Below are 19,895 nucleotides of genomic sequence, written 5' to 3' on the forward strand. Positions count from 1 at the left end.
TGGAAGGAGACAAGAAACAAGGAAATACAAAATCCAGAGTTTAATGTGTAGAATAAGTGAAGCAAGGAGAGATGAGGTGGAGTGAACAAGCGTCCTATTTTCTAATGAATAGCCAGGGAAGTCCTCTCCAGGAAGTTGATGTGTAAATTGAGATATGAATGAAGAGAAGGTGAGAAACAGTGTCCCAGACAGGAGGAAGAAGAGCAAAGATCCTGAGGCAGGAGAATGTAGGATATATGCGAGAAATGGCCGGGAGGAACAAGAGAAACAAGGAGGAAAGTAGAGGAGATGAGATCAGAAATGCAGCAGGGATGAAACACAGAGCCTTGTAGGACAGAGTAAAGACTGGATTTTATTCTAAGTGTGATGAGAAGGCATTGGAGGGTATTCAGCAGGTAAATGACATGATCTAACTTACATTTTCTATAAACCACTCTATCAGAAAGATCCTATAAGTCAATATTAATCATCCTGGCAGGATGTTGGTTTACATAAGATAATAACAGGGAGCCCTGGCCAGTTTGGCTCAGCGGTTGGAGCATCGGCCTGCGGTACAGAGAGACCCGGGTTCGGTTCCCGCTAAGGGCATATACCTCAGTTGCGGTTTGTCCCTGGCCCTGGTTGGTCGTGCGGGTGGCAGGCACTCGATGTGTCCTTTCACATCGATGTTTCTCTCTCTCTCTCTCTCTTCCTCTCTCTCCCTCCCGCTCTAGCTGAACAAAAAATGGAAAAATGTCCTCGGGTGAGGATAAAAAATATATATATATAAAAAAATAACAGGGATGATGAGAAGTTGGCAAATCAAGAAGTAGAAACATTTGATAGATTTGATGGGAAGGAAGAAGAAGAATCTATGATAAATCCATGGTTTTTAGTTTCACACAAAGAGAGTCATGTTGCTATTTACAAAATGGGGAAGACTGGTTTTGAGGGGGGAAACCAAGAATTCTCTTTTGGACATGCTAATGTGAGGTACTTATAAGTTATCCAAGTGGAGAAGTCAAGTAAGATGTTGGACAGGTCTTTATGGAGCACAAAATTCATAATATAAACCTCGGATGTATCTTCATGTACACGAGTTAAGATAAATCTTTGTTGTATGATTTCAGAAGAGGGGGAGCCCGTATCTCACTGGGCATAGTGGGGAGGATTCTTGGAGGACATGGTGGCATTTGGGCTACCCTTTCAAAAGGAATTACACTCATGGGAATGATGGAAGAAAGTTAGAGAACGAAGGTACCGTTTGATGGAATTTAAGATCAGCTAGAAATCCACTGCAGTAATGCGTTTGAGGGATGATGTCAGGGACAGGGACAGTGATAGCTGAAATGGGAAGGAAAAAGCATCTTCTATATACTCTGTTGGCTGGACAGGGAGAAGTCCAAGGAGTTTGAAGCTTTGATCCACAGTGGAAAATAGTGCTGTGTTAAGGAGCTGCTTTGGGTTTTTGTCTGTTGGTGGAAGAGATGACTGGAGAAAGATGATGAGTCCAAAATGCCAGCAAGATCCCTAAATGGAAACGCCCATTTCTGCTCTTCTAACAAGAGAGCGGAAAATACAAATTTGGGCTTTCACTGCCTAAGGATATCCTGAAGTAAGAGGAGAAGACTGGGTTGGGAGAAGGAAGAGGAGAAAAAGAATCGAGCTTCCCCGGACTAGTGTGGGTGGGCAGGGACATCACTCAAATCTGTAGATCACTATTAGCCTCTGCAGGCTGATCCCTTTCGCTCTCCGTTCCCTGAGCCTCATGCTCTTAGTGCCTATTTGGTACTCAATAAATAATTGAATGCCCCTGAGAAGTGACTACCTCTTCTGCAGCTGTAGGCGACACCCAGAGTCCCCTTTCCTCAGTCCTGGCTTCTGCTATTGGTTTTCTTGAGGCTGGGCAGTTCCTCACCCCCCTGTAGCCCTCAGGGGCTGCCCTCTGCCCTCCTGGGGGCTACTCCCCTCTAGCAGAGGGTGTGGATTCTCTATGAGCTATTTCCCTCCGCAGGGGCGGGGGCAGAGATCCCGTTGTATCATTTAGAGCCTAATTCTTTCCTGTCTTTCATTGTTTGCTATTTGTTCTGTCCTATAAGCACTGGGCACATGGGGGTGAGGTGGGGGAACTCCACAAGTTAAGTTGAAAGAGAGGGGCCTAAAGTCATGTTAGGTGCACTGGGCAACTTGGTCTCACCTCGGGGACATGAAAAAGAGGCACATGCATTCAGTGTGTATGTTTGAGTTGGGAGATTTATCTTTAGTAACCCCACACATTTCTGTTGTTTACATAAAAATGAAAAAGAAAATGTTTTAGCAGGAAACTACCCCTCAGTATGTCAAAAAACACCAGGGTGAATAAGGCAATTTCATGAAATGTTTTACTTTAGGGAGATGGTTTGCGCATTAAGATACTGCAGCCCCTGCCTTGGGCATTGGTTAGCTCCCCGACAGACATGATTTGCTATAATGTAGTGTCTGTCACAGTCTGACTTGATTTGCCCCCAGGAAAGTGACTGGATCGTCACATCACACCCTGCGAGTTAACATTGCTCATGTTTCTTGGTTCTGACCCAGGGCCAATGAAACCTTCCTTTCCAGCAATGTCAAGATGTGAGTTTGAGGTATCACTCAGCCCTTTCTCACAAATTCCCATTTCAGGCTTCTCAGGGGGCAAAACAAAGGCTTCGTATGAGTTGCTGTTTAGGTTCTAGTCCCTCAGCGTGGCCCTCTTCGCGCCTCATTTTTCTTGCTTTTGGACTGCAGTGTGATTGATCTACCCCGATTCTTATCAGACAGCATATCGCTATTTTTAGTTCTGCAAAATCACTTGCTTCGCTCTCCGGCCGCATCTGTGCGTGAACACCAAAGGGGCAAAGTGTGTGTTTTGCATTGTTTGCCTCGGAGCTTTCTGGGACCCATGTCGTGTGGTCAAAGTGCTCATTGTGGTGAGCCCGGCTTTCTGCTTTCCCTCAGGCCCGCTTCCCTGCCCTCCCCTGTGGTCAAGGGACGCCCCAGCTCTCTGCCGTCTCCCCGCAGCACCACTCTGGGTTAAGGTTGGAGGAAGAATGGGGCCCGATTCTATCTTCAAGGACGGCACGGAGGAGTATTACTAGTCAGCTCTGGCTGCCATACCAAGTTCCAGAGACCGGGGCGCTTACACGACAGAAATGCATTGTCTCGCAGCTCCGGAGGCTGGACAGCCAAGGCTAAGGTGTTGGCAACGCTGGTCCCTGCTGAGGCTGTGAGGATCTGCCCCCGGCCTCGCTCCTTGGCTTGCAGACGGTCGTCTTCTCCCTGTGTCTGTTCACAGTTGGCTTCCCTTTATCTCTGTTTCTGTATCCAATTTTTCTCTTCGTGTAACACTAGTAATATTGAATTAGGGCCCATCCTAATGTCTTCACTAACATAGTTACTTCTGTAAGGACCCTAACTCCAAACACAGCCACAATCTGAGGTGCTGGCAGTTAGGACTTCGGCATCTGAACTTTGAGGAGGACACGTCAGCCCGTAACAGATTGTCATTCGGAGACGGAGGCCTGATCTGGATCAGCTGAGCCCCGTGTGTGCAGCTCGTGGGCTGCGCTCTGCCCCGTGGAAGCCTCTTGGACTGGCCGACAGTCTGACAGTTGACGTCCAACATGGACAAGTGCATGACAATCGTTCCTCTTTCAGCCTGGCCAGGCGGGATGTGCGGCAAGTCTGTGGCGTGCCTGCTCCTCCTCCACCGCCATGGTAGGAGGCCGTGAGCGAGCAGAGGGAAAGCCCATCCAAAGATATGATGTGACATCTTTTATGGGTTTCTGTGCTTCCTTTGAATCTATTCCTTGAGTCACACTGAAGATAGGGGTGTGTACTTTCTAACAGGAGGCCCTGGTCTTCCCCCCGAGCCCCTGGCCATAGCCTCGCTTTAGGCCTTGCTAGGACACTGAGCATTTCTTGTCTTCCTGGGGGACTCAAGGCTCTAATTTCACAGGAAACCAGACTGAGACCCACACTGGAAGGCACACGGCAGTTCTTTGGGTTCTTGACTCTGTCTTCACCCTGAGCTCAGGAAAGGCAATGAGCCCTCCGGCCAGGTGACGAGGGATGTAGTGCCTCCCTGGAGAAGACGGTGACCCAGCGGAGAAAAAACAACAGTGAGACTCTCGAACCCTAAGAAGGGGCTTTGACATGATGTGGCATGGACTCAATGCAAGGAGGAAATAAAATGCGGTCTTCTGGAAACATCACTAGACTGCAAGATTTTGAAAAATAAGGGTGGAGGTGGTTCTCGTTTTTGTGTGAGCTTGCCATGCCGGGCTTACAGTTCCTGCTTTGTGAAGAGCTGGTGAATTGAACGCAGTAGTGGGACACGTGCACCGGTCTTAGAGATGGGCCATCTAAGTTCAGAACCTATCTTTGCTCTTACCAGCTGGTATCCGTCGGCAAGCGTGTTCATACCTCCGAGCTTCGACTTTCCCATCTGCAAAGTAACAATGACAATGCCCACTGCAGAGCTGTGATGAGGCTGACATACAAACAGTTTATAGTGCAGACGTGTGGTCTGACAAACAGAAAAGCTAACAAAAGGTAGCCATCATCGCCCTTATTTCCTTCACTGTCATCCTCTCCTGGCCCTCACTCCTCTGTCATGGCTACATGTCCAGGAATGACTGAGCTTTCCATCCACCGAGACAGGCAGTACCTCTCCCTTATGCAACAACACATCGAGTGCCCCTCTATCTTCCTCCTCTCTCCCAGTCCTAGAAAGAACTTCCTGTTCCCCAGATTGCTAATGTCTGAAATGTCCACCCCTTCTTCCTGCGCCCGCCTTGCCTTCTCTCTCTGCTGCCTGGAAGCCCGGCCCTCAAGCTCACTAGGGGTCAGAACCGGCAGCGACGGGAAGGGAAGAGTGAGGCACTGGAAAGGGTGGTCCCTAACAACAACCCGAGTTCCTGTTGGACCCACTTGGTGGAGCTTCCCACCGCTACAGGCTGGGCCCAGCCTGGCTGGTCTCCCCGCCCCTTTACTCCAACACGCCCCTCCACGCCAAGGAGGGAAGGTCGGGAGACCTGAGTCTGGTTCTCTCCTAACCCGCCTTCTATGCAACTTCCGGCCTTCATGTTTGCAGAGCAAGCGCTGTTATTCCTCGGGTATCTTCACTCCTTTCCCAAGGGGGTCTAAGTGCAAAACAGAAGTCAGTGGGATTGGGGAGGAAGGCTTCCTAGGCCTTGTCTGTTTCCTGTTTTTGTTAGAGGTATACACCCTTAAGGAACTTCAACAGTGAGTAGACTCAGTCTCCCCAGAGAGGAGAACGTAGAGAGGAGTGTATGGCTGGCTTCTGCTTACTCTCTCCTCGCAGTGAGCAGAGGTGAGGATACCTGTCTGAAGCAACAGACCTTGGTCTTTCCTGGCCCTTGCGTGGCATGCAGTGCCCGCCTCTCAGGGACCTTTGAATGCAACACACTTTGTTTTCTTGTGCCTCTCCTGTGTCCCCTCTTGTGACCACACCTGACTGACCATCCCATGAAGGAACACAGAACAGCCCCTCGGTCTGCAGCAAGAGGTCTGAGCGGCGCTGTGCCCGGCAGCCGCAGTACGGTGAACAGGCGTGATCGGCGTGTACCGGCTGTGTGTCACGTTTCCATGCTTGATCTCGGCACTGCTCACAACAACACTGTGGGGTAACTCCAGCTACCAGATGACGAAGCAGAGGCGTTAGAGTTAATATCTCCTCCAGCGCTCTCTCCAGAGATGGCCAGAACCCAAGGGGGCTCAACTCTCTGATGCTGGGAACAAATAGGGGACCGTAATTACCCGGCTGCCAGACCGGGTGTGCCCCACAACCGCAGCCCGGCAGCTCCAGCCTCTCGTCCACAGAGCCCTTGGGGGCTCAGCCTCGGCCTGAGGTTAATCGGCTCCCCTTTTGTGTCTGATTCACATTTGTGCTTCCTCGGGAATGTGCCTTTTGAGGTCCACCGATAGGGAGAGTGCGCGCTGCCTGTGCTAACAGGATTTAGCTTTATGTGACAGGAAGACTAATATCAGCCCTGAGCCATGTGCTGCCGGCCACGGAGTGTGGATGCTCTTTGTTAAGCTCCCGAGGTCTGGAAGGAGGCAGCTATACTCTTGTTTAATTCCATATGAGCAGCTTTTTTATTTTTACAAATAGTCCTCTTGCTGTTAGGGAGTGAGTGAGCGACATAAATCATCATCATGTCCTTGGCAGCCAGGATTTCTTGGGCATGGTCCTCATTAAAGTCTTTAGTTGCAGGGTTCCTGGAGACCTTCCTTTGATACCTAAAAACATCAAACTGAAAAAGCCTGGTGAGGAGGAGGAGGAGGAAATGGGGGTGGGGAGAGGAAGGGGCGGAAGCTCAGGAGGACCCCAGAATTGCTGTCGGGAAACAGCGAGGCAAACTAGAATGATTATTATTCACAGCTCCAAAAAAAAAAAAAAAAGAAAAGAAAAAAAAATACAGGAGCGCGAGCAGCAGAAGTAATAAAACTTCCCTGCTGAACAGAATCCAATCTGCCCACACAAAGAAGACAGAAAGCCACGGAGGCGGGAAGGGTGGCTTCTCGAGGTGATTCACTGAAAAGGAAAAGTTCGCCGGGCCCTCTCCTCCCCAGTCCTCAGCCCAGCAGGCTGTGGCAATCAATGAACTAACCTTTTCCTAAGGCCCTGTCTCCCCGCTGGGCGGGAATCCAATCCCCGGGCAAAGGTCACCGGGAATAGCATCAGGCTGTTGGCAGTGGCTGTTCATTCACAAAATGAGCTCCTTTGTGATAAAAGCCGGGAGCGGCGGCCGGGTTGTGTGCATTCCAAGCTGGTGGAGGAGAGCTGCCAACACGCTCGGCCAGTGGGAACCCAGCAGCACATGCATCTCAATTTACACGATTGATGTGGCCCTGCAGAACCATGTACATCGAATTCCTATCAATCACGTCGCATTTTAAATGCGCTGGGGGAGCCGGCCATTTAAAGAAACCCTGCCGTGAATCTTTTGCAAAAGTGAAAAATCACCTCTGAATTGATTGCTTTTGCTCCGAAGTAACAAATATGTATTGAGTGCTTAGCGTGTGCCAGGCAGAGTGCTAGGTGCCGGGAGCATTTCTGAAAATGGGGTGTCCCCGAGCTTGAGAAAATCCCCTTGAGAAGGTGGTTTTTGTCATTGGGGAAAACAGGATGAGCAGAGGACAGAAGTAGGAAGAGACTCCAGCTGGAGTCTACCCCGTGGTTGCCAAATCCACCAACTGGTATCCCTCTGAGCATCGGGTAGGGGCAGCACAAGAAAGAGCAGGTGGTCCGTTTCCTGAGACTCTAAGGAGAAAAGGGAGCAGAAGACACAAGCTTGCGAAGGGCACTCGCTTCAGCAGAACTCTCCTGGCCCCGCCCCCCGTCTTTGCCCCACTGGGGTTTCCACCCAAAGCGCTTCGATTCGTCATTCACGGCTTCTGGCTGACGGGGTCTCCAGTCTCAGTGTCCAATTAGACACATCATGGGAGGAGAGAGAGGAGGCTGCCCAGCTCCTTGCCTGGGTCAAAGGTCGGAGGTCATGGGGCAAAAAAGATGTTCCTGATGCCCAGTTTGAACCCAGCCACATGTCTGCCAAGGAGATACTGGGAGTCCTGGTAATTCGGCTCACTAGCCAGGCTCTCAAGAGCCTGGAAACCCAAGCATGCTAGAAATAGCATGTATTCTTGAAAATAAAGTAAATAATTAGAAATGCACAAAGATTAATGTAGAAGAAGAGTGACAGAGCATTATTGTAGTAATGAAAAACTGAAAGCAACCTAAAAGTTTATCAACAGGGACATGATCAAGTAAGTCTTGGTATATCCAAGCAGTGGGATATTATTCAGTCAGTACTGTGCAGAAATGTTTAATAGCACAGAGAAATGCTCGGACTGTATTGGTAAAGTATATAAAGCTATATAGTTAGGACAATCCCAAAAAAGACTGAAAAGAAATACATAAAAATGTTAATAGTGATTTCTCCAGGGCATGGGATTGAGCTGATTTTCTTTTTCCCTTGATATTTTTCTGCATTTAAAATTTTTCCTATGATTAGCATGTTTATTTTTGCCAATTACAAATGCATGTTCATTTCTAATAAGTAATTAGAAAATAAAGACTTAAAAAGAGAGAGAAATGTGTCCTATTGATGATTAACCAGGGCTTGATTGCTTTCTTCCCTCAACCACTAACCTGCCAAGAAAATAAGAGCAAGTCATTTAACCCCCTCTGTAAAAATAAGCATCGTTGGCTTTACATTTTGTAACTTGATTATTTTTAAGGTCTGTATTTGAATTCTGCCGTCATGAGGAAAACCCATGATCACTACACCTAGTGAAGACTAGCTCCCAGGTCATTTCTAAACCTCCTTCATCCCATCCACTCCTAGGTGGGAACCACAAGCCACTGAGCTGATCACTGTGGCATCTTCTGTCCCTCTCTGTGTGGTGTTGACCCGAAAAAGGATCAAAGAAAGGCAGCCCCACAGACAGGAGACATGGAGGGGTCTCAGTAGATGTCAACACAGGATTTCCTGAGTTGACTTGATGAATTTGTCAAGGTGCAGTGTCCCAACTTCAGCTTTGTGTGGCTCAGAAACTCTGAAAATGGATCTATCTTCAAGAGGACAGGTAAAGATGGTGACAGCAAAGGGAGCAGACAGCAGGGACAGGACTTAGAAGGCTGTGATGTTTTCCGATGACCTCTAATAATCCCCTCTCCAAACCTTGACCTCCTCCACCCACACCCCTCTTCACCAACAACCTCAACACACACACTCCAGCCAAAGTGGGTGCAATTTTTACTGTCTTTTCATAAATGACCCAAAAGTCTTTCTGTTGCTACTGGGGAACGCCAGCCTTAGGGAACATTCCTCTGCAAAAGGGACCCTCAACATCAGAACTGTACTTGGACAACTAAGATCATAGTAATGCTTTGCCTGACGTTAGGCGATTTCTAGGGAAAGTGCTAAAGGCACATCTGCAACCTTGAGAAACTCCCCGTGGGCATAGGACAGCCTGAATCAGTAAGCAGCATGCTCTGCAGGAAGCAGACAATTCCAGGACCCCGAGGGATGGCCGCAGTGAATAGGATAGCAGACACTGTGCGTGTTTCTTTTTCAACCTAGAAGAAACAAAAATATATAGATATATTTTTATCCCTCTCCTCTTCTCTCTCCCCTGGGCTCTCTTAGCCTTCCTCATCTACCTCTCCCAAGGCAGTGCCCATAAAGTATAGAACCCCCAGTGAAACTTGCATTTCAGATAAACAATGAGTAATTTTTTAGTATAAGCACATCCCAAATGTTGCATAGGACATGCTCATACTAAAAAATATATTTATTGTCTATAGGAAACTCAAGATTAACTGGGTGTCCTGTGTTTTTATTTGCTAAACCTGGCAACCACCCACTGCGCCAGGTCATATCCTGATTCTGAGAAATCACAGGAATAAAAGACTCTGAAGGAAACCAATCATATGCCTGAAATACAAAAGGAAGGGGGAAAAAAAAAACCGTCTCTTTGCTAGTCAGGAACCCCTGTAACTTGAGATTTTAAACTTTAGATTTCAGGAAGAGGGAGAAACAAATTCTGATAGGGTGCCTTCTATAGTTGATCATGTTTAAATTATTTAAATGTTTGAATTAGCACTTGTATTATTTTAATTTAAGAAAGAAGACAGAACTGTTGTTTACAATAATCTTAAAGTTGTGTTGTGGTCCTGCTGACACACTTTGGGCTGCTTTGAATTAATTCCCCTTTTATTAGGGGCAGAAGTCCCCAGGACCACTTTTCAGTTTAGAAATAAGCCGTTCCTGCTCACCCGTGCTCCTGGGTGAACGTTCCTGGGCACATATTCCTGGGCACGTGTGTTTCTGCCATGAAACTAACAACAGCACCTCAGACCACCAGTTCGTTTTCTGGGAAAACAGGTAATCCTATTTCAGAAAAATACTATTATTGTTTTGAACGATAACATTTTATCCCCTCGTGTATGTAAGGTTATAACAAATCTTTCAGTCACTCTGCACCCGATTCTTGGAGTTCTTTGTAAGTCTGTGGTGCTACAAAGACAGAGCCATGTCACCTGGGCCATGCTTCAGCTCCGGATAAGACTGCATTCAGGTCATGCCGGCAGAAGCAGACTTTCTTTCCGTCCTGCTTAAGTCGAAATAGACGATTGCACTCAAGGTTGTTGAAGGCACAGTAAAGTGTTTTAGGGTATTGGGTAGGAGAATGGGCTCAAATCCAGGCTTCGCTGCGCGCCGCCCCGGTGGCCTCGGGCAGTTTGGCGCACACTCTGTGCTTCAGCTTCCTCGGCTGTACACAGGGGTCCGGGGAGGATGAAATGAGTTGATGCTTATGAAGTTCTAGAACAGTGACTGGCACAGAAGCAAGATCCACAAGGGTTTGTGATGATTAACGTTGTAATTTTATACCACAGAGAGGAGTGGAAATAGTCCCGGTATTTGCAGAAAGCAATATGGCAATGTGTACCAAGAATCTTAAAGCTGCCCTGGCGCCCTGGCCAGTTTGGCTCCGCGGTTGGAGCATCGGCCTGTGGACCAGAGAGTCCCGGGTTTGGTTCCCGCTAGAGGCACGTACCAAAAAAAAAAAAAAAAAAAAAAAAGAATCTTAAAGCTGCTCTTAACCATTCAACACAATGATTCTGATTTTTAGAAACCTACCTGATGATTACCAGAGGGAAAGGGGGTGGGGGAAGTAGAAGAAGGTAAAAGGGGCATAAATGATGATGGAAGGAAACTTGACTTGGGGTGGTGAACACACAATACAATATACAGATGATGTATTATAGAATTGTACACCTGAAATCTATATAATTTTATTAACCAATGCCATCCCAATAAGTTCGATAATTTTTTTAAAGAAAATAATTGGAGATTCAGGCACACCCACAGATACAAAGAAATTCATCACAGTGTGACTTACAGCCAATTTCCAGTAGCAGTCAAATACCAAGTCCCAAACCAGGGAACTTGTTAAATAAATAGGAATATATCAATTTGATAGATTATTTGCACAGTCACTAGATATCATGTTTTAAAGAAATACTTATTTAATGTCATGAGAAATGATTATGATTAACTAGAAAAAGGAAAAATATTATAAAACATAGTATTGTTTAATTGCATAACCTACAAAGACAGATCCTGGTTACAGCGGCAAGGCAAGGGCCACTGACCATGTAATTTGTCTTTTTAGACAGAGTTAAACTATGGTCAGTGAATATACATATACCTTGAGAAATGATATATGTAGGCTCGGTCTCCCGGAGGAGACAGGAGAAGCACAGATGACTACGAGTGTCGTGAGTCCAAGAGAGGGAACAGTTAGTGAAAGGTGTGGAGAGATGGCATGATGTGCTCAAGGTGACTCTGAGACTCTGGCCCAGCTCCTGGAAAAATGTGCCGTGATCAGTTAGTGATGTCTGCCGTGGACTCAAGAGAGCGTGCGGGCGGCATGTGCTCCATCTATTCGCCACCCCTGACCTGGTGATGAGGTTGGCTGAAGAATCAAAGAATGGTGACTTTACCCAAGAAAAATTTCAAGGAATTCCAAGATTCTTAATGGAATTGGCCTAGAACACTTAACGTATAAATATATGTCATGTTGCCCCAAAACATGGGCAGCAGTCAGCAAAGGACTGACTGGATAAGGAAGAGAAACTAGAGAGCCAAATAGGTTAGACTGGAGCCTGAAAGCAGAGGACTAGACTGTATGATTCATGCCTTTTGTTGGGAGGTCATGAAAAGCCAGGGCCTAGGGGATCTTGGTCAGGACCAATAAAGGTGTTGGCACCAGGAGTCAAAAGAAGGATTATCGCCCTGGCCGGTTTGGCTCAGCGGTTAGAGCGTCGGCCTGCGGTCCTGAGGGACCCGGGTTCGGTTCCCGCTAAGGGCGCGTACCTCGGTTGCAGTTTGTCCCCGGACCTGGTCGGTCGTGTGGGTGGCAGCCACTCGATGTGTTCCTTTCGCGTCGATGTTTCTCCCTCTCTCTGTTCCTCTCTCTCCCTCCCACTCTATCTGAACAAAAAAATGGAAAAATGTCCTCGGGTGAGGATTTTAAAAAAAAAAAAAAAGAAGAAGGATTATCGCGCAATTACCAATTATTGGGAGCATTTAATCCTCCCAACTCCTTTATATGGTAGAACTATGGTACCTATTTTACCAATGAGGAAACTGAGGCTCAGAGATTTTATGGTCACAGAGCTAGAAGCTGCAGAGTTCTCTTTAACTGCAGGTCTGTCAGGGGGCAAGGACTGGGGGTTTGGCCACGCCCCCAGCCCTCTGACAGTAAGGTGAAACCTGCTACCCCAGGATGATGGAAGGATTTTGCCATAAGGTAGAAACCAAGGAAGGAACCAGAGATCTGAAGATTCCCAGTTTGACTGTTTCTGTAGTTTGCTTCCGCACTATGTTTCCTTATCAGTGTTATCTGACTTGGTTCAATCAATTAATAATCAATAATTTTCAAGTAGACAAACGCTGAGCTAAATGGTTATTTCAATGAATCTTCACAACCATCCTAAGTGGTAGGTACTTTCATTGTGACCATTTTGCAGGGGAGGAAAATGAGGCATACAACATTATTTTTTTCAGATGCCTAGGGGTGTAGTGATGGCCGAGAACACCCAGAGAGAGTTCTGTCCTACAAGGTAGGAGGTCAAGTGTGTACTGGGAATGTCAGTGAGAAAGCCCGGCATGCCCACAGGTGCTAACAAGCCCAGGGTAGAACTGAAACCTGGCCCAGCTCCGGCTTTTCTCACCGAGGACTCGGCAGCAGGGTTGCCAAAGGACAAATCCAATTCAGTAAACACAGACTTCTGGTAAGCAAGTGCTATTGCTTTTGCTCAGTCAGCTGGAGGTTGCATGTGCCTCGAGGACTGAGAGGTTCTGCAGAGAGGCCAAGTGCAGAAATCTGTGCATGAGATTTTCTACTCTTACAAGAAGAATGGCCATGCGGGGCGCTCAGCCAAGGTCAACCTGGAATTGGAAGGCTGAGCCCAGGCTCCAAGGAGCCAGAGCCAAGGTGGAAAGCTCCAGACGCTGGGGGGTAGGGATGGGGCGGCTGGAGTAAAAGGCTAAGTGTGGGAATGTTTATTGAAAAGAACATGCTGGGGAGAACCCAGCCCTCACACCTCAGGGATTTGGGAACTGGCCGTCTGCAGTCAAGCCCTGCCAGATGAGTTTAGCCATTTCCACTTCATAAAGTTCTTGGTACAAAAATGAATGGCAAACCCAGCCGGGAATGTGATTTCTGAAAGGAGATTATTGGAAAGATGGTTCTACTTTCCCAAATTTCTCATCTGGTGGTCAGGAGGAGAAAAGCAGGGAGAAACGTTTCTGGACATTTGCAAGCATCCCGGTCACATTCCAGAACTACTATGCCTTAATGGCAGGGCAAGGGGCACCATATCATCTAAGATTTCTCAGGACAAAGTCTGAGCCAAAATCTGGTTGTCTGAAGAGAGTGGAAGAATGGCAGGGATTGTAAGGGGGACAAAGCATACGTCTGTGTCCTCATACACTGAACCCAAAATAACATGACCCCAGATTGCTCTCTGGGTGACGGAACTTCAAGGCATACATTAGACAGACAGCTCAAGGAAGAGACACACTGATTACATATCTAATTTGCTGTCATTATCCTCATGACATCACATATGTCACTGTGGTTTTCCTGGTTACTCTCGACTCTGAATACCCGCATCTATGTTCCCCGATGAGTTGGCTTGATTTTTTTTTTTCCCCCTTGGCACTGGCTTCATCTTCTTACTTCCTGTTGGCATCCATTCTCAGATCTTTGTTGGTGTTTTGGTGTCTCCCAAACCCCCAAATCTACAGGAGCCTTTTCTAGACTGTGGAGTCTTCTGGCCTTTCTCACTCCTGATCACTCAAAATGATATCAAACCTCACCAAACTGTCTGGCAGTGCTGCTTCTGGTATATATAGCCCAGCTTTTCCCCCTTGATCTTTTCCACTGTGTTCAAGGCTAGTGTAAAGTGAAGTCATCACAATTTCTCTTTTAAGCTTAAGGAATTTGATAAATGAACTTGTGTGGGGTCCTGGCAGGCAATATGCTTCAGCAAAATACAGTGACCATCTGTGGACCAGTCTCCTTATCCCTTTATTATAGGCACATATTCAAGTTCAAATTGCTTTGTTAAACTTTTTTGTGTGTCTTTCTTTTCATATTTCAGCTTTATACAATTATTCCCAAATCTTCCAAACTGACAGTGAGGGAGAATAATTTGAAAGGACTGCTCAACTTAAGTCTTTTGAAGATTTGCACCATAACTGCATTTTTCTAATTTCCTGGCATCTACTCTGTTCTCCTGGACTTTTCAAAAACAATTGTAAGCGAATGAATACATATAACAACTGATTCCGTCAATACTCTTGGACCATCCTTCGGACTTTCTGTTTTGGGACATTTTATACTTTAAAATTTGTTTATCACCTATCAGTATTTCTAAAAGAGGGATACACAGTATCTCAAAGATGTCATGATCAGGTACAGATTTATATGTTGTTCCTAGGTACAGAGGCTAATGTCTAGAGGAAAGAAGAAAGTAAGAAAATTAATTGCCCTTATGTTTATAATCACAGAATTGATTTTTTCCACTTTATCAGCTTGGGAAGCAAAATAAAGTCATACATTTGTTTAAGTTTTCAAATGAAATGTCCCGTCTTGCTCTCCAGAGAGCAACCCCCGCCCCACGAGACCCTTTCCCCTCTTGTGATAAATGTAAGAACTAAGAGTCCATTCTTATCTTTTTTTTTTTTTTAATCCTCACCAAAGGATATACTTTCATTGATGTCTAGAGAGAGAGGAAGGAAGTGAGAGAGAGAGAAACATCGATGTGAGAGAGAAACATAGATAAGTTGCCTCCCATTTGCATCCCAACTGGGGATTGAACCCACAACCTAGCTATGTGCCCTGCCAGGGAGTTGAAACTGCAACCTTTTGGTGAACAAGATGATGCCCCATCCATCTGAGCCACCCAGCCCAGACAGTTCTGACTTTAATTGTTCCAGCAAAACTGGGTTTAATCAACAGAGATCTTGGCTCCCACACTGTTGAAGGCTTTTCACTGCCTCATGGCTCCCCGGCCGGCCAGCAGAGCTTTCTGCAGTGAGGGCCTAAGAGACACATTGTCATCTCTGGTGGAACTAAAGTTGGGGTGTTCTCCTCTGAAATGGCAGCTCTGACAATAACCCAAAAAGCTTTAGGGGCTCAAGTGTGTTGAGTTTTGACTGGAAATTCACTGAATTAACAGGTCAACTTGGGGATAATTGACATCTTTTCAATATTGAGTTTTCCCATTGAAGAGCGTGATGTGACTCTCCATCTATTCAGGGTGTCTAGCATGACTTTGATAAAGTAGTACCATTTTATTCATCCAGGTTCTTTCCCTTTTATTGTTATATTTGTTCCTAGTGCTTTATAGTTTTTGTTGCTTCTATGAATGGGGTCTTTCTTTCCTTTATATGTTATTATTGACCATCACTATACCCCTGATATCTTATATCTGACTACCTTGCTGGACTATTTTGTTGATTCTAATGGTTTTTTACTTGAGTTTCTTGGATTTTCTAGCTAAATAGTGTTCTCTGTATTACCAATCTTATACATTTATTTTTCTTATCCTATCACAATGGCTAGGACCTCACCACAGTTTTACATAATAGCAGTGATAGCTAGGCTCATTGTCTTATTTTTACATTTAGGGGTCTGCTTCAGTAAACATAGTGTTTTTGTAGTTTCATGGTAGCTACTTTTTATGGAGCTAAAAAAAAAAAAAGATTCTCTATCCCAAGTTTGCTAAGATTTCTTACCAGAAATCTTATTTTGCAACACAAGGTTTATGTAACAGCTAATGGTAATTAAAAATAAAGCTTATCTTACCACAGCTTTTATGCTTTTACAACCTTTCCAAATTAATCAACATCATAGCAAAATATCTATAAATAAATGTCCTTGGAAAAAGTGGTTGTTTTGGGGGTTTTTTGTTTTGTTTTGTTTTTATCATGATGGGGCCCCCTTTTTAGAGTTGTTAGCAGGGCATGATATAAAGAGTGAATCATTGTTCTAAGTGAAGTTGATGATAAAAGAATAATATAAACATTAATCACAATTGTGAGTACTAAAACTCAAATTATAGACAGCATTTCATGCACTGATCAAGAGAAGAAAACCTCAAATCCTACCTTTATAAATCTAAGAAATTTCCTTAATCTGTGTCTTAAAATACTTCTTTTCACAATATATTTTGTCTCTCTCAGACTCCTAACTCCCTGGCCCAGTCTCAAAAAAAGGACCAGCTAGAAAGAAAAATCGTAGTTCTCCTTTATACCTAGGAATCATACTTCACCTAAAACAAACAATTGGTAAAAATCCAGACCCAACAGGGATGGAACACTCAACAGCTTTGCCTTTCATGTGAAGAAGAGGGAAATAGGCTGTTAGAGAATGGGGACCAATATTAGCCAATGTCTGGAAATGTCAAAACGATTAACATGAAACACTAAACTCATGTGAAATCAGTGCTCTAAATGGTGTAACTCCTGAATGCTCTCTCTACCATATTGCACACCAGGATTAAGAAAACAGTCCCTGAGTGTTTCACAATAGTGCCCTCTTCACAGTTGACCTCGTGTGCTTTCCAAAGTCCTTAATTCTGCCACTTTCAGCATCCCTGTCTCTGTGGATTTATGATGTGTTGCCAATATTATTACTTTCCCTGCTTCCACCCCAAATATTTTAGGCATTGTAAGTAACACATTTCCACATAAGGGTGCTGAAAAGTCAAGAAGCAGAATTTCTCAGCAAGAGGAGCTGTAGGTAAAGGGGCTCCCCCTCACCTTCTAAGCTCTCCCCCAAAAGGCTCTGTACACTATTGAGAAAGATGGAATGGAGAAAACAAGGGTATCCCAAGAGACAGGACGGATGCACGAGGGGGGAGTCTGGCCTTCATTTCCCAACACGGTGAGTGCCAGGCCAGCTCTGGGATCAAGAGACTTCCTCCAGCTTTGCAGGGGCATCCTTGATTCCCTTAGTAAGACATGAATGCCCATACTTCTTGGTAACAGAGAAGTTTTATTCATATACACCATCACCACGAGAACCAAACATCAGAGAGCAGCCAGTCCTTCTAGTCCACTATCACTTTTGTGTGGGGTGAAATATAGATTACGTCATAGCTTTCCAGGACAAATCTCCTCTGACTTTTCTGAAATACAATGACTATTAACTCTCTTACATCTATTTGATTATATAAATGTGGGGCTCTTTTGTACCCTCTAAATATTACATAAACACTTGTTCACTGAGCGATTATTCCTCTCTTCCTGATAATACAAAGCAAAAGTAGGTCAAGGAATGACTGCTAGGGTAATACTCTGCCCTCACCTGTTAGATAATTTCAGCCAGAAACCATCCCAATCCCTGCATCTTGTGGCCCTTGCAGCGGATACTCTGAAGGTCCACCAGCACTACCATCCACCCCTTTAGGACCAGGCTCGCAAACCCCCAGCTACCTGAGTGTTGGCTACTGGTGACTCCCAGCTGAGCCCCTCTCCAGGATTTGCCCTCCGCAAAGGGAACTGCCTCACCCAAGGTTACAGTGCCTCCCGAGGCCAGCACATCCAATGCCTGGGCAATAGGGGTGGGTACAAAAGTCTAGCACCTTGCTTCCATGGGGACAAGTCTGAGGAGCCAGTCCTGATCCAGGTCTCCCCAAAAGATCCCCTGAGGCCTCTGGTACAAAATACATTGCAGTTCACCTTCTCCCCTTGCCCCATCCTGCTTGTCCCACACCCTCACGCGGTGATCCTCGCACACTCCCCAGTGCCCATTCACATGCATGTAAATCTCCATCTCCGAATCTGTGTCCCAGGGAACCGAACACAAGCCCCTCCCTTCCCCTGTTGTTTGGTCTAAATTTGCTGTGTACTTATTGCTTCTTCAAGTAAACAGATACCTCCGTCTATGTGTATATGTATCTATTATGTTTTTTGTTTTGTTTTGTTTTTTTATCCTCACCCGAGGACATTTTTCCATTTTTTGTACAGATAGAGTGGGAGGGAGAGAGAGGTAGAGAGAGAGAGGGAAACATCGATGTGAAAGAGACACATCGAGTGGCTGCCACCCGCACGACCAACCAGGGCCGGGGACAAACTGCAACCGAGGTACGTGCCCTTAGCGGGAACCGAACCCGGGTCTCTCCGGACCACAGGTGGATGCTCCAACCGCTGAGCCAAACCGGCCAGGGCTGTATCTATTATGTTTGTATTGCAGGGCCATAGAGTTCCTTTTCACATTTAGTCTATATTTGGTCCAATCACGGCCTATTTTCAATGACAAAAATCCGACCTGAGGTGGCTTAAGCAAAGGGATTCTATTGGCTCATAGAACAGGAAAATTCAAGAAGTAGTCTGGCTCTGGGAGCAGCTTGGTCGGGGTTTCAAACGATGTTAGCAGGACCTGTTTTATTTCCCTCACTCTCTTTCTTCGCCCTGTCACTGCCATATTGGCTGCGTTCTGAGAGAGGCCGCATCAGTTAGCTATTATCACAGTGATGATGCCAAACCAGCAACCACAAACTATCAGAAGCATTCAGCAATGAGCGTTGCTTTGTCACACATCTGCCTGTCAGCTGATGTCAACTGAGCTTACTCACCCTCTTTGGCGTCCTACTCATCTTGGTTCCTCTCTGCAGGTTGGGGACTCATATTGAGATTGGGCCCCGGAGGGAGCAGCTAGGTTAAAAGACTCTTCCCACGGCCACAACAGAGGCTCAGCGAGCAAGCCCAACTGCCCAAGCACATTTCCAGTTTCTTGTTTGTGTGCAGCTGCTGACATCCCATTGGCTGATGCAAGTCATGTGGCAGGTCACACGGCATGTGACTTGCTTCAGTCAAATCTCAGGCCTGCCCACTGGTAAGGGAAGTCACATGGCAAAGGCCAGGGTTAGTGCAATGAAGACTATACTCCTCTCATGGAAGTGTGGGGGCAGGAGGACAAGGTAAATGTTTGGACAATAATAAAATCTAACACACAGTCCTTCTCCCATCATGGTCCCAACTAGACACAATCTCATCCGTACAGATGTATTTTCTATCCACAGTTGGGAAGCCAAGTAGGCAGAGGGCCAACAAGTTATACGTGGATTTTCTGTGTGGGAGGTTGTGCTCCTGACCCTGGCATTGTTCAAGGGTCAACTTCCAACCAACTACTGCTTGCAGAGAAGAATGCCTGCCTCAAAATCCAGAAAAAGTATTTCTCCCTGGCCTGATGCATCCTCGCCCACCCCTGCACCAGCTACTATGACATATAGGGTCACCTGTGTTGACTCGAGCTGGAGAGATAGATCACCTTTTTGGAACTGTGTGGGTTCAACTCCACAGACAGAAACTAGGATGCAGTTACAAGAGTAAAAGGATCCTGGCCTGTAAGACATCACCTAGGGTGTAGGGACCTCACTCCCCCTGCTCTTGCTTTTCCTGTGGGGGCTGTTTCTCATGGGTTTGTATCCATTAGACTTCCTGTTCCTCTCTTGGGTTCTGTACATGAGGGTCTTACTTTGGCCTCTGGAGTGCTGGGCTCAGTCTCCCTTACGCTGGCCTTTCAGGCTGCCCTCCGCAACGGCGCTCAAAGTGGCCCTTTCCCCAGGCTTCCTTCCCCAGAGGGTCAGTCTCAGGACACCTCGGGTGCCCGCCCTAACTACTGGCCCTTGGGATCAAAGATCACACTAGCATCACCCCTCTCTTCCCTGAGTCTTGTTGACACCCCCCTCCCACCCGGGCAGGAGCTACAGCAACCTGCCAGGCCACACACTGGCCACCCTGTCGGCCAAGTCACTCGACCTGACGGATCTCATGCAGCTGTCCTGG

This window comes from Molossus molossus, unplaced genomic scaffold (genome assembly GCF_014108415.1).
Source record: "Molossus molossus isolate mMolMol1 unplaced genomic scaffold, mMolMol1.p scaffold_m16_p_10, whole genome shotgun sequence".
Lineage (NCBI taxonomy): Eukaryota > Metazoa > Chordata > Mammalia > Chiroptera > Molossidae > Molossus > Molossus molossus.